Consider the following 16,214-nt stretch of genomic DNA (forward strand, 5'->3'; position numbering starts at 1 on the left):
TGCTCTGTAGCAGCTATCATTCCCCAACCTGCCATCAATTTCACAACGCGTGCTGCTTACACGCAGTTTAGTCCTGCCCATGTGCTACTCAGAGTACCAGTTGTTCCCGTACCTGTCATTTAACCATGCTACGTGCGCCGTAGACCTGTGCTTAGTCACGTTTATTCGCATTTTTTTTTGAAAGAGTATCGGGAACGACGTTCAACATCCTCTTGATTCTTGATGATGTCCTTTGGTGTCAGTCTATGGACCCAGTAGGGAGGCAAGTAGGAATCTATTTAGTTGTCAGTTTTATTTTTTATTCAGGGTTGTTTTCTGGGCGATTTTGACCGGGGTTTTACAAAATTGTTACAGGGCATTAACTTTTCTAGATTTTGAAAGTTGGCCGTTTTCACCAATTGCCGGGTTTGTTCAGCATTGCATAGTGACTGTTGGTATGTAATGTTTAAGAGTGAGGTTTAGAATATGCCAATGGCAAAGTTTGGAACTTTCTGTTTGGGGACACCCCTCACCCTCAAACCCTCACCCTCACTCACCCACCCTCAACCCCTCACCCTCACTCACTCACCCTCAACCCCTCACCCTCACTCACTCACCCTCACCCACCCTCAACCCCTCCCACTCAACCCCTCACCCTCACTCACCCTCAACCCCTCACCCTCACTCACCCTCAACCCCTCACCCACAACCCCTCACCCTCAACCCCTCACCCTCAACCCCTCACCCTCAACCCCTCACCCTCAACCCCTCACCCTCAACCCCTCACCCTCACTCACCCTCACTCAATCACCCTCACTCACTCACCCTCTCTCTCACTCACTCACTCACCCTCACTCTCACTCACTCACCCTCACTCACCCTCACTCACTCACCCTCACTCACCCTCACTCACTCACCCTCACTCTCACTCACTCACCCTCACTCTCACTCACCCTCACTCACCCTCACTCACCCTCACTCACCCACTCACCCACTCACCCTCACTCACCCTCACCCACTCACCCACTCACCCTCACTCACTCACCCACTCACCCTCACTCACCCTCAAACCCTCACTCACCCTCAACCCCTCACCCTCACTCACCCTCAACCCCTCACCCTCACCCACCCTCAACCCCTCACCCTAACTCACACTCACTCTCACTCACCCTCAACCCCTCACTCACCCTCAACCCCTCACTCACCCTCAACCCCTCACTCACCCTCAACCCCTCACTCACCCTCACCCTCACCCCCTCACCCTCAACCCCTCACCCTCAACCCCTCACCCTCAACCCCTCACCCTCAACCCCTCACCCTCAACCCCTCACTCACCCTCACTCTCACTCACTCGCCCTCACTCACCCTCACTCACCCTCACTCACCCTCACTCACTCACCCACTCACCCTCACTCACCCTCACTCACTCACCCACTCACCCACTCACCCTCACTCACCCTCAAACCCTCACTCACCCTCAACCCCTCACCCTCACCCACCCTCAACCCCTCACCCTAACTCACACTCACTCTCACTCACCCTCAACCCCTCACTCACCCTCAACCCCTCACTCACCCTCAACCCCTCACTCACCCTCAACCCCTCACTCACCCTCACTCACCCTCACCCTCACTCACCCTCAACCCCTCACCCTCAACCCCTCACCCTCACACAGTGCAATAGGTCTCGGAGCATTTGAGTTAGAGCTTTTAGAAATGTTTATGGCTTTTTTTTTTTAATTCTTTAGCATTGGCTACAGGGAACAAAAATGCTAAAGATTTACAAAAAAACCCATAAACAATTCTAAAAGCACTAACTCTAATGCTGCGAGACCTATTGCATTTCTAATGCTTGTTCAACATGAAGTTAAGAAGCGGAGCGCTTGGAAAGCTCTAAGCCACCTGCATGATGCATAAAGGACTCAAACGATCCTTCTCCGACGCCTCGGCGTAGTCCTCCGCCAACTCTGCCAACTGCTACGTGTGAAAGCCTCTGTGATCGGAGAGCCGCGACCCGAGGCCCTGCTGGCGGCGCTGGAGCTGCGGAGGTCAGCTTGATTGGGAGGTGAGCGGGGGCCACTGGTCGGTGTCCCGATGCTTGTGCCGACCGCGGCATAGCCGCTTGGCTGTCCCTCCCCCCATCCCCCCTTGACGTGCACTTGGTGCCTGGAGGCGGCGCAGCGCTCGCAGCATGTGCCTTAATCCAGCCGGTACGGTTGTTTAAAGGGACCGAGTTGGAGATTTGGAATCATCCAGTTAGACTATGCGGCAAAAGCGGATGTATGACGTTAGCACGCATACTATTACCACGCATACCTTTACAACGCGGTATTTACAACGAATACCGTTACAACGCATAGCGCTTTGAGGTGCTGGATAGTGGTAAGTATAATTTTATATTCCAACTCCAGTCCCCGTGGACACTAGGGAAGGTGTTGGATATAAAATTAAACGTATTCCCTATCCTAGAGCGCCCCCCAGCGCAATGCGTTGTAATGGTATGCGTGGTAATGCCTGCGTTGTAATGGTAGTGCGTTGTAAAAAATGCGTGCTAAACGTTGCATACCGGCAAAAGCAGGAGGATATTGGACCTGGAACAGGGATGGTGGGTGGGTAGTTTGGGGGGCGGTGGAGCTCGGAGAGAGGGGTTTGGTTGTTGATTTTATGTTTGGATACTCATATGCCCTTCCGGACAGAACTTTCAGTCGCAACAGTCCGCCAGCAGTGATATTGTGGCTATTTTGCGCTACTGTCAGCCCTCGGTATGAGCTACTTGGAGTCACATTACTGTCATGGTTAAGTATTGCACGAATAATTGCTTGTATCTGTCTTTTTCTGTCAATAAACAGATTTAATACTAAAGGGACCGAGTTGGGACAGGGCCTTCCGGTCCCCCGTTTGGTGTGTGGGGGCGGTGTGTGTGTGTGGGGGCAGCCGGCTTGGTCCCGTGAGCTGCGTCGGCGCAGCGGTCGGCCAGGCTGTGCGGCTCCCTCTCCCCCTCCCCCTTCAGACCCAGAGCACCCATCACTTTTGTGATCTTTGCGAGGGTGGAGGAACAGCACCAGGTGACAGCTTGTCGCTTCATTTAATCTGGAATGGCGAGGGGAGCTGTCCTGCTGGCGTGAGTGCTTGCCAATTTGATGACCCTGGATGCTTCACACTGATTTTACAGTTGCAACACTCCCAGTCACCTGTGCAATGCGCTCCTTATGGGCCACCTACCCAGCAGTCTTGTACCACCTCCTTATATGTTAATGCCTTATATGCTGGCCGCATCCCTGACCCAGCGGACGAAGCGTGACCACTTCCCTGGGTATGCTGCCTCACCTCAGAGCCTGGATGTGCAGTCTGGCATCTCTAAGCACGAGCGACCCACAAGTTCAGTTGGGTCGCATTGGTCTTACCCTGGTCTCCCTTGTGACGCTTTATTAGTGGACTCTGCTTTTTTAGAGACGATTCACTCTGCGACACCAGGGTCCTAATAGCTGCCCGGTCTGGATTCAGAGTCTAGCCTTGCAATCTGCCCCGTGCAAACTTCTGTTACCTCTCCCTCCACATTGGGTTTGTTGCTCTGGTCTGCAGGGTTCCCATCGTTGCCTCTACCCATGACAGTCCATCCACTGTGCTGCTCTTGTTCCACCTTCGGTCCCTGCTAGTGTGTCCACCCCACCGAACGTCTCCCACTGGTGCTTCTTTCGCTTCCTGCGGCTTGGGCCGCAAAGTTACCAAACAAAGGACCCTTCCCTTTGGGAAGGTTGCGGACAACGCTTCTGACGAACCATCCGACATGGCGGATTGTGCCTGGGGAGCCGAGGACTCGGAAGACCTACCGGCGCTATCTGCGCTGATGCTCCAGGAAATGAGAGCGGGATTTAAGGCCCTAGACAGCAGATTTGATGAGTTAGATAAAAACTTGGCTGGCATGGGTGCTAAGGTACATGCCCATGACCGTCGGCTAGACGTGGCGGAGGCTCGAGTATCGGACATTGAGGATAGCATGGCGCAGTCCCAGAAACGTCTGGAAAGAGTGGAACGAATCCTGAAGGAGGTAGCGATTAAAAATGAGGACCTGGAAGCGCGTAGTCGGCGCAATAACGTACGCATTTTGGGTGTTTTGGAAACGGCTACTTCTGGGCGCATGGATATCTTCGTGGTACAACTGCTATCTGATCTGTTTGGAAGGGAGGCCTTTACTCCGGGATTTGCTGTAGAACGTGCGCACCGGTCGTTGGGCCCGCGCCCCAACCTTCCGAGACCCATCATTGCAAGGATCATGAACTTTAGGGATTGAGACTCCATCTTGCATCTTGCTCGAGAGCGGGGCCTAAACTGTCTTTCTTTCCAGACTTCACCGTTATTATTCAGGACGCCCCCGCAAGTTCAAATGGGTGAGGCTACCCTGAGGAACCTGGGTCTACGGTATGGCATGCTATACCCTGCAAGGCTTAAGGTGGATGTGGGGGGCAGGTCCCGCATTTTTGACACTCCGAATGAAGCACAAGAGTTTTGTCGCACTTATAAGAAAGACAACAACGAGGCCGGGGCTACAGGACGGGCCTCATCTCCTCCACGAAGCGGCTCTGAGGCCAGCGTGGACCTTTTTAAACCAATACGGATCCTGTTTCATCAGATATTACTTTTTTGGCTTTCTGTATACTATGTTTTATTGATAATGCTTCTCATGCTTCTCTGAAGTTCTCACTTGGTTGTCTGGCCGATGTGGCGTTGCCACGCCTCAAGGTGTACACCTTATTTTGTTTTTTCTATCTGCAGGAACAGCTGAGCTTTCTTAATGGTTTCATGATTAGAAGTGCATTGTACTGGCTCTTCCAGATGTTTCGGGGGGTATGGTTTTGCCTCACTTGGGGTTGGGTGAGGCTGGGTGGATAAACTTGCAATTTGTTGAATGTTTTCAGAAAATATACGCACAGGTCATTGTCACAATGCGTTTCCATAGATTACTGGCAAGCACATTCATTTTCACAGTCCTAGTATAGCACATTTAGGTAATGTAGCTCAGGTTTGTCCCTTATGTCGTGGATCGTCAGGGGCCTCAACACTACCCGCAGGAGACACCAGGTGCTCAGTTACTTGTTGCGACATAACATCGACATAGCCTGCTTACAGGAGACACACTTGTCCAAATCCGACACAGCTCTTGTTGCTGCTAGCTGGGGAGCGCATTGGTATTTCTCTAGTTATAATAGATACGCCAGAGGGGTTGCCATCCTTATCCACAAAAAAATTCATTTTCGCCCTGGTAAAGGGATAGAAGACAGCAAGGGCCGTTTTCTAATTGTCACAGGTACGCTATTGGGTCACTTTGTAGCAGTGATAGGCGTCTATGGTCCAAACATAGACACCCCAGATTTTTTTCATTCTTTACAACTACAATTATTAGCACTAAATTCCTGTCTGATTATTATGGGGGGGTAATTTCAATTTGTTATTAGATCCCACACAGGACAGCACCTCCACTTCACCTACCACCAGAACACGCTCTCGCCTTGCACTACAGGACATCTGTCGGCAATTTTCTTTGATAGACGTAGAGCGACTACACAATACCATTGCCACTTCATATACCCACTACTCCAATTTTCACAACACATGGACCAGAATAGACTATTGGCTGGTTTCTCCGGGTGTTTCTGGCTGGTTCAGGGCGGCAGACACCCTACCACTGACCTATTCCGATCATTCTCCTGTTGTGTTAAGGCTTGCTATTCCTCGTCCTCGGGGATTTGAACTGCAGTGGCGATTTCCGGGTGGGGCACTTCAGGATCAGGTTTTCTTAGAAGAGGTGCGTGAGGCCATTGAAGAGTACTTTGATATAAACACTGGATTGGTGGATACCTGGGCAGTCTTATTTATTTATTTAGTGTATTTTATATAGCGCACAGCTACCCCAACAGGGTGTCCCGGCGCTCCTGCACAGATGCTGAATCTTGTCCAATGGAGTTTAGCAGAAAACAAAAGTTTTCAGCGCTTTGCGAAAAGGCAGCTCCTCCTGAATCATCCGGATAGAGATGGGAAGTCTATTCCATTGTGAAGAAGCACACACCTGGAAAGTTTTTCCCCCAGATCTGGCTTTTTTGAATCGAGGGGTGGTCAGCAGGCATTTCGAGTTGGATCGAAGATGTCTGGCGTTGCTGTATGGACGGAGGCAGGAGGATAGATAAGCAGATCCCTTTCCCTTGATTGCACGATGGGCTAGGGTGAGTGCTTTAAACTCTGCTCTCTTGTGAACTGGTAACCAATGTAACCTTCGGCGATGTGGTGAAATGTGCTCTCGAAGAGAAATACCACAGACCAGCCGGACTGCCGCATTTTGGACTATCTGTAGCCACTGACAGAGGCAAAAAGCAAGTCCAGGGTAAAGACCGTTTGCGTAATCTAGATGAGATGTTATTAATGCCTGAACAATGACTTTCCTGGTGTTGCTGGGAAGAAAGTTGATACATTTTTTAATCGTCCTGATTTTAGAGAAACAGGCAGCTGAGTCGGTCTGAACTTGATTATGGAAGGAGAGACTGGAATCCCATCTAACCCCCAGGTTTCTTACTGATTCTTTGGGGGAGGGGGCCGCACTCAGATCTAGTGGCCACCAGAGGTTCGAGTCCAAGGGAGAAGCTTAGTGGAAAAAAAGGACCTCAGTTTTTCCTGCATTCAATCTAAGAAAATTATTGTCCATCCAGCCGGTGATGTTACGGCGGCAGTCTTTCAGTGGGTCAAAGGTGGACTGGGTAGGGGCATCATAGGAAAACAAGAGCTGAATGTCGTCAGCATACGAGGTAACCTTAATTCCTGTCTGGGAAATTAACTCAGCCAGGGGGGAAAAATAAACATTAAACAGAAGGGGGCTCAATGAGGAGCCCTGGGGGACTCCCCAATTGAGCGGACGACTCTCCGAGGTGTAAGGAGGAGTAAACACAGCCTGTGTCCGATTGGTTAAGAAAGAGGACAGCCAGTCTAAGACCCTACCTTGAATGCCTATGGATCGAAGACGATCCAGCAGGACGGGGTGAGAGACGGTGTCGAATGCCGCGGAAAGATCCAGCAGCACCAACACCGCTCTTGAGCCCCCGTCCAACTTCCATCGTACTGAGTCATCCATCTCTATCAAGGTTGACTCTGTGCTGTAACCTGGTCTAAATCCATGTTGAGAGTCATGGAATAAACCATGGGTTTCTATAAAGCCTGCTAGTTGCTGATGCACCTGCTTTTCGAGAATCTAGGCTGGGGCAGGCAGTAAAGAGATGGGCCTGTAGTTGGCCGGGTCGTCAGGGTCTCCGCCAGCTTTTTTAAGAATGGGAATTAGTTGGGCATGTTTCCAAGAGTCCGGGTATATGCCAGTCCTGAGGCAATCATTCCAGATGCCGTTAAGAATGGGGTTGAGAAGGGGGGCCAGCACTTTATATTGTTTGGCCGGCCAAGGGTCGATTGGTGATTCTGACCTACATTTTAAAAGTTCAGCAAGGGAGCGGTCTAAGGTGATCTCCTCAAATTCTGAAAAAACTGGGACTGATGTGGGGTGATCCACTGATTTATCACCTGTGCCTTGACTGTTACTGCACGGAAAGGAATCATAGATGGATGCAATTTTTTTTTCAAAGTAGTCAGAAAGACGAGTGCAGAGGGATTGTGACACCGGGGAATGACATTTGAGGGCCCCGGGATCCGTGAAGGTTCTTACAGTATTGAAAATTTCCCTGGTGGAGCCTTGAGCTCTATTGATTTTCTCCTCCAGGTAACTTCTATTATGATCAATAATCTTTTTCCGGTATTCTTTAAGAGCTGTTTTATATTTAAATTTGCTATCTGGGGAGTATGAACATCTCCAACGTCGCTCTAAAAGTTTACAAGCAGATTTACACTTGCGGAGCTCATCGGAATACCAGGGTGTGGAAGGCGCAGAACGACAAGTTTTAATAGGCCTAAGGGGAGCAATGGAATCAATGGCCGAAGAGATCCAGTTGTTAAAATTGGCCAGGCAAGAGTCCAGATCTAACGCATCCAGAGGGTCGCGGAAGGAAGACGTTCGGCTAGACTATCTGGAGAGATCTTGCTCCAGTTTCGGCCGACCTCCTTGGCCGGTAACCTAGGTCTGTCTTGATGAGACAGAAGAATGGTAAACGGAATGAAGTAGTGAAGTAGTGGGAGGGTTTCAAAGCATACATACGGGGGTTTGCATTGCCAAAAATGCGGGAGTACTAAAAGACATACGCAATACCCTGCCTTGCATAGAGAGGGACATATCAGCATTAGATGCGGAACTGCTTGAGAAAGCCTCGGAGGAGATAGAGATTCGGCGTTTGGCTCTATTAGTAGAATTCCATGAGGCTGCAGACAGAGAACTACTTCACCTGGGTAAACACCACACAGCCAGGAGATACGGGGAAGGCGAACGACCTGGCAAAATTCTCGCACATATGCTCTTCCCCCGTATAGTAGATCATACATAACCAAAATTGTCACCCCCTCTAATCAGTCAGTCTATTCGACCCCGGAGATTAGTGACACCTTCTTGGCTTATTTTAGGTCCCTACAGTCTATTCGACCCCGGAGATTAGTGACACCTTCTTGGCTTATTTTAGGTCCCTACATAGTTCCAGAATAGACAAGGATATTGGCGCCCAGGAAGACTATTTATCAGAAATTGCTCTAGTGTACCTGGAGAAGTATATGCAGGACTTCCTGGCTATAACAATATCCCAGGACAACATTGTGGAGGCCAAAGATGCACTCAGCGGGTCTTCAGCCCTGGGTCTTGATGGGTTCTCTGGTGACTTTTACAAGGCCTACAAAGACATTCTTGTCCCACGCTTGATAGAGGTCTATGCAGAATCGCTAGATAAACACATTCTGGCCCCCACTTTTCGGGAGGCTGTCATTATTCTTCTTCCCAAACCTGGAAAGGACCCTTCACTTGTGGCTCTGACAGACCCCTCTCAGTATTGAATTTGGATTATAAATTATTGGTCAAGGTTATTGCTATCAGACTCTCTCTATTGATGGAATTTATTATTGCCCCTGCTCAGTCTGGGTTCGTCCCACACCGCTCTACTTCACTTAATCTTCGAACCCTTTTTGCAGTCATTCACAGGATAGATCCTATGGTCCCGGCAGCAGCATTGCTATTGGATGCCGAGAAGGCTTTTGACTCTCTGGAACGGCCCTTTTTTCTTTCAGTGATGCGCCGCATGGGGATGCATTAGGGTTTTGTTTCTACCACGGCTCTCTAATATACTAACCCCAGTGCTAGATTACGCATCAACGGCACGTTATCTCAACCCTTTCGTCTGACGCAGGGTACGAGGCAGAGATGCTCGTTATCACCATTATTGTTTATTTTAGCTATGGACTCCTTAATTAGACATTTCCAAGAGTGCCACCTACATCGGGCCTGCAGTTTAAGTCTGGTCCACTATTGGTATCACTCTACGCAGATGACACTATTTTATATGTGCGACACCCACAGTCTAATCCCGAGCCAATCATTCGAGATATCCTAAGATTTGGCCGGTTCTCGGGACTTGGCATTAATTGTCCCAAGTCTGTAATTTTTCCGCACAACTCCTTGGGAATGTGGGTACCCCCTTTAATGGCGCCAAGATTCAGTCAAATGTCTGGGCATCCACATTCATCTAGACACGTCCAATATAATTAGTCTAAATTATGGACGAGCCGTAAGCTCCTTGGAGACGCGGGTAGAACGTTGGCTGCGTATCCCATTGTCCATGGCGGGCAGGATCGCTATAATAAAAATGATAGTGCTCCTCAAATTTCTGTATCTTTTTAAAAATATTCCCATTCCCCTCACTCAGTCCAGTCCTTTTTTTTGCAGTTACAGCAACATCTTTTAAGGTTAGTTTGGGGGGTAGGCGACCTCAGGTTTCGTGGCAAATTCTGACTCTTTCGTATGAAAGGGGAGGCTTTGGCGTCCCTGATTTGTATCTCTATTATTTAACTGCTCAGTGGAGTTATGCATATGCTTGGTACCATCCGGATGCACAGGTTCCTTTCCTGCGACTGGAGGCAGACTTTGTGCTTCCCCTGAAACTGTCTACTGTGCTTCCCAGGGGTGTACCTAGGGACCCAACTGACAAACAGACTGTATCCACTACTAGCTGTGCATGGGAGAAGCTACGGAGACTTCTAGGTCTTGATTTACTGTATTCTCCGGCTTTGCCTCTCTCAAATCCCACATGGCTCCCCATCACGGGAAAAACATTGGTACAACGCACTCTGGCTGGATTTGATATCCAAAAGATTTGTGATCTATTCCCAAATGACCACGTCCTCTCTATGGCAGAGAACGCCCGGTTTCAAGATAGTTCTTTCATGGATGCCTTCATAATGAGACGCATGCACTCCGCATTGCGTGCCGCACTCCCTACATATCCAATTGCACCAGAATCGGCGGCCCCGCTGACGCTGATAATTGAGAGTGAGACAGGCACTAATCTAATTTCTAAAATGTACAGGTTATGCGCTAATGTTGGTCCAATTTCAGAAGTTAAAGTACGCACTGCTTGGGAACGTGGTCTTGGTCGCCCTATAACGGATGATCAATGGCAAAAGTGTTGCATGGCTACGAAAGAAGTATCCCTCAACAGCAGGCACAAACTTATTCATTTTAAATTTCTTCGCAGGCTCTTTCACACTCCAGCTTGGTCACACAAAATTGATCCTTCCAGACCACACCACTGTTTGAAGTGTTCTGCCCCGTAGGCAGACTTTGCCCATCTTACGTGGACTTGTCCTAAACTACAAACATTTTGGGAACAGGTGCATGCTACTTTAGGAGAAATGACGTCACTGACGCTCATTCCTACTCCTGAAATCGCTCTCATGGGATACACGGTTAACTTTCCCAAGCAGATCAGAAGGTTTGCTGCACTTGGGTTTCTATTAGCTAAGAGAGAAATAGCTCTAGTATGGGGTAACAAGACTCCTTCCACCTTACAGGCCTGGTTGCGTAGCCTGGCATATTGTAATGTAAATTGCGAAATTTACGCCTCCCTAATGCCTTGCTCCTCCCGCCCTAAAGACATATGGGGCCGGTGTAGGGCGTATGTTGCAGAGAAAGGTCCAGCTTCCGCCACACAGATTGAAAGTGGCATAATGCCAGAAGGGGTGGGGTGATTGCCACAGTGTTAGACATGTGATTATTGTTGTTTAATGTACCCTTTACTCACCTTTTTTGCTTTATACATGTATTATTGGTTGGAACGGATGATAAATTTGGCAAATGTTACATTTCATTTCAAATTGAATAAGTACTCTGCTTTGGAATGAGCGAACCTTAGCTTGGTTGATTGCTATTCTTTTAATATTTGGACTAGCTTTCCATTTGTATTGCATTATATGATGGCTTGCATATTACTGTATGTTATTGATATGTGACGAAGCGCTTGACAATGTACCGTATTGATTGTGTTTATTTCTTCTTATACAATGAAACTGGAAAATAAAGCTTTTAAAAAAAAAATAAGTGCAATTTATTTACATAATACAAAATATCCGATAGAAAGGCATTTCACTAACTCTAAACATATCAAGCACTAGCAAACGCAGTATGTTTGGTGTTCAAATGCTAATAAAAGCAATGAAAAATAATGCTAGAGTGCAAAACAGAAAAGGGGATACTTTTGTGTAAGTAATGCATTGATGAGATAAAGAAGTAAATATGTAATGACAGATTGTACTTTTGAAACATAATATAGTCCCCCTGTGTACTAAGGTAGGAGGCAGGAGACAGCTTGAAGAAAGAACGAGATGAAAATACTCATGCGGGGCATGATTAAAGATGTGAGTGACGATGTCTCAAGCAAATGGTTGAATATCCCCCAGTCAAAGACGCCAATGGCTGAAGGAAGCTAAACCAAAGCCCCTTAAAGTATGAACACAATACAATAGGTTCTGCATGAATGGGGCAAGTGCCATTACATCTGACGTCAAGAAATTCAGAAATGAGATGTGACCGGAAGGGAACTTTAAATGAGAGCCAGCAAAGAGGGGGCAGTGTAAGAAACCAGCACCCCAAGAGATGTGAAGGGAGAACAAATGAACAAGCTGTATTTTATATAGAGGGAAAATTCTTCTCTGCTCCAAGTTTGCACTATCCAGTTACTCAAACTTTTGCTTTATTTGAATACATTGAAATAACAAACATTTTGTAATTTGATAACCTTATTATTTTTGTATCATTTTCGGAATTTAATTGAGTGAGTTTAGCAAAAATTGATGAGGCACTCGAGTCAATCAAAATGCACTAAGAATCTATTAACAACAGTTCTTGGTATTTCAATTGCACGTACAGGAAGCAGGGTAATTGTACAAATGATGATAATAAAAATTGTTGTGATTATAAATAGAAAAAGAATGCCTAAAAAGTATGTTTTGATCATTAATATTCAAATATATAAGGGCGAACACTACCCCAGGAGGACTCTACAATACTAGTTAAAGAAAATACTCACCATCTCTTGAGGTGTGGCTTTTTTCTGAGGTCACTCCCATATATTCAGTTCAAAGCTGTCTGCTATAGAACAACCATCCTAAAGGTGATGCCTAAAGGTACAGCTGCCAAACACATAGGCTCTCTCTTACGCTATTTTATACAGAGAGCAGAGACCATCCAGCCTATTATATACATATGGCACTGACTATAACAAGAGGATGGATATATTCATTCGAATGCTGTCAAGACTCTGAAACAACCACTGCTCTCTACAATCACAGCGCCAAGACGCCTCGGCATAAGCGCGCTTTAAAAATAATTCAGTCAGTCAGTCAGTCAGTCAATCATATAGGATTCGAGAAACATTTCTGACTTCAGAATTTGCCGCGTTCACATTATTTATTTTCTGCATGTGCCCCACCGTGCAAGGTATTTCTTAATGATACACGACTTTAAAATGGCTATACCATCAATCAAATGCCAGATTGGACAGGTATGCATACAGCTGCACTTCTTTGTCTTCATTAATTTGTAAACTGATAGAAGTGTCAACCTGGAGACATTTACAACTCCCCAGGTATAACAAAATATTATTGCCTTTCAGGCAGGAAAAGGATAACGTTAACTAAAATTGTATCCTATTATCATAAATGTAAACGCAATAAAATAGCATTAAAAAAATGACAAGAAAAAACTTGAGATAAGAAAACCCCAAGCCTTTAAACAGACAAAACCTTTGAGAGAATGGGACATACTTTACATGAAGGACTATTAAAGCCAACGCACCACTGGGAACTGCTGTCCATATTGTTAAATCACTTGACAAGTTGCATATGGTTTCTACTGGAAACTCAGAGGGGTCTGAAAAAACAGCTAAAATTAAGGCATGACTCAGCACCAGAGGCCATGTTTCTCCTGAACTCCATTCTCTCCCACAAGCCACTGCAGGAGAATCAAATCACATTCAATAAATGGTGCCTAATGCATACATGTGTTTCACAAGTGTCCTGCTTTTGTGGCCAAACAACTACGGGTGTAAGTGGCCAACAAAACATTCTGGTCTGGTGCCAGTTGTGAAATATGTGATGATAAGCAACAAGTTTCTTCACACCAAGCAGGAAATGACATGAAATACTTAAAAGTGCATCTAACCAACATGGATGGTTTATCTCTCAATGAATACGGCCCTCAAGATAAGGTAGGTTTCAGCTTAAGTTAATTTTGTGTACAACAGCCTTTACTGTGGGTATTGGGCAATAAGTTGTTACTGGCTATTATCCATGATCAATGGTGCTTACTGTTCAATAAAACTGATGTCCCAATGTGCGCTGTTCCGAATATAGATTTACTTTAATCAGTGTTTATCTTTCTGATGGTAGCAAAGAAGTCAAGGCTTACTTTGGGAGGTGGCAATGAGAATCTCAGATACAGCATAACAAAGAAAACACAAAAAACACCTTACTGAAGGGAAACGTCTGTATTTACAAGTAGAGTACAGTAAACATAATTACAGCCCAAAAATTAAATTATGATTTCTTAGTACCTTCTCAGGTCAAGATGCTACCCAAAGAATATTACAATACTTACTAGCCAGGGACTAATCAAATAACGTGGGACCCTATGGGCAATGTTATTCTACAGGCAAGTCATCAAACAGGTCGACATTTTCAATAATCGGCCAATGGTTTGAAGTTGTCTTTACTATTAACAACATTTACAAGCAGCCTTCAATGTGGCATAGGTGCCAAAGAGAAAGAAAACATGTATCCACTTATATATATGCCTGTGATGAGGACATGTTATGGTATATGAATTTGTAGAGCAAAACTAATCACCCGTGAGGGTATCCAGGTGCTCATGATGCAGGGTAATTTGGAAGCAGCAGCTAGAATATTCCAGCAATTTATGGTCAATATGTGGATTGATTGGATGGTCAGCCACTGGATCAAGCTCCACTGAAACCCAAGGTCATTTATCTCTGGAAATCTGATGGTTATTTGAGTCCTGAGTCAGTGAGACTGTTGACCCCACTCCACTTTGTGCATGTCTAGATCCAGTCCGACTGAGCAGAACAAGAAGAGTGTCTGACCTTTGCTCAGCCTCACAGACAATCTTGTTGGGGAAAAAGGTGGAAGGAGAGCCTGGCCTGTACAGAATGGTAGGGAATGTTGGTAAATAACTTTACTTGCCTTAGAACATGTTTGGATGTGATCTATTACATAGGAAATTGAGTATTTTGTTAGATAAAGGCTGCAGTTTTATTTCATTCTTTGTCATATTTGCAGAAGCTCCTGAAGTATGTATTTCTGTCTGAAAAACATTAAATTGTTCACCAATATAAGATTGTAGACTAGCTTTGAAAACATATATAATTCACAGAATGTTGAAGACTGAACTATACCCATACATCTTTGCGCAAGCCAGTTAGGTGATGTAAATGTGTTGTATTTGTATAGCGCGAACAGTAACCCGTAAGCATCCCGGCGCTTGTACTCCTACCACAAGGGAACCCCTCCTGGCTTTTCCTTGTGAGGTGTCCACTCCTGGGCATCCCATGGTGAAACCAGGCATCCCTTGTGTATCGGGGGCCGTTGTGGAGACTAAGCAAGCTATTGCCCAGAGTTGCAGCGTGGGGCCCATGCTTAGATTCGGCACTGAGGCGAGAATATCCGGTCAGAGGAATTTAAGCCCGATCCCGCTGAGGCGGGAATCGAACCCTGGTCCCTGGCCAGCGCTCTGCATCAAGGTCTGCCGCTCTAACCATTGAACCACACTTCTCCAATCTGTTTCGGATAGCTGGGACTGATCAAAGTTTTTATGTTTTTGCTACGTCTGTATGTTATCAAGGGATGTTTCAAGATGTATTTGTTCGGAGAATTATCCCTAGTTAATATTTTCCAGTGAGTTTTCATGCTTTTCCTGAGTGTAATTGCTGCCTCATTGTAGTTTGTTACAAGTTTGACCTGTGCCAGGTTTGTTTGTTTATGTGGTTTGTCCTGAAGAGTGTCGCTTCTTACAATTCTCCCCACCTTGCGTTCCGCTTCTCTAATTATGTGTGCCTTACATCCTCTTGCTTGGAACCTTTGTTTCATATTGTCCTTACAGGCAATGAAGTTGTTGTCCTTGCTACAGTTTCTCCTCGCCCTAGTTAATTCTCCATAAGGTATGGATTCGATTTGGTGTCTAGGGTGTGAGCTACTGGCATGCAGTATAGCGTTACATGAGATTGGTTTGCGAAACAGATTGCTCTGTATTTTGTTGTCCTCTATAAAAAGTGTCAGATCCCAAAATTCTATTTGTGAGGTGCTTAGGTTATGTATGAAGCGGATACCCATATCATTGTAGTTCACTCTCTTGGGTCCGCTACACAATAGACTGGTAGAGACTTCCTGTGCAACTTGCATGGGTGTAGACTACATGTATTGTAACATTATTGCCCAATGTAACCTGGGCTCACACTATACTATCTGTATATGTTTTCCAGCCCTGAGGAAGTCGCGGGTGTCTTGTCCCAAATGACGAAACACGTGTTGGCTGGAGCCTGAACAAGAAAAAGACATTAAAAAACATATGATGTTAATGCTTATGTCGTATAATTTGAAGTCATTAACTTGTTGAAATCTACATATTGGTGTGCTAGGATCTTAAACAAATGTATATACAATTATGCATGAATCTATGATATTTATAGTCAAAGTGTGGTGTAACTTCTTTAACATGTGTGGCACATTTAGGTGAATGAATAGTATGTAGCCATTACATCACCGAGT

The 16,214-nt window shown here is 46.1% G+C and overlaps 1 protein-coding gene across 1 annotated transcript in view; it reads right to left on the reverse strand.

Moving 5' to 3' along the window:
* ATP10A (ATPase phospholipid transporting 10A (putative)) overlaps positions 1 to 16,214 on the reverse strand; it is an 895,063-nt gene that overhangs the window by 697,117 nt on the left and 181,732 nt on the right. The gene's annotated exons all lie outside the window — the stretch shown is intronic.

Source organism: Lissotriton vulgaris, chromosome 8 (assembly GCF_964263255.1).
Source record: "Lissotriton vulgaris chromosome 8, aLisVul1.2, whole genome shotgun sequence".
In the NCBI taxonomy this organism is placed as follows: Eukaryota; Metazoa; Chordata; class Amphibia; order Caudata; family Salamandridae; genus Lissotriton; species Lissotriton vulgaris.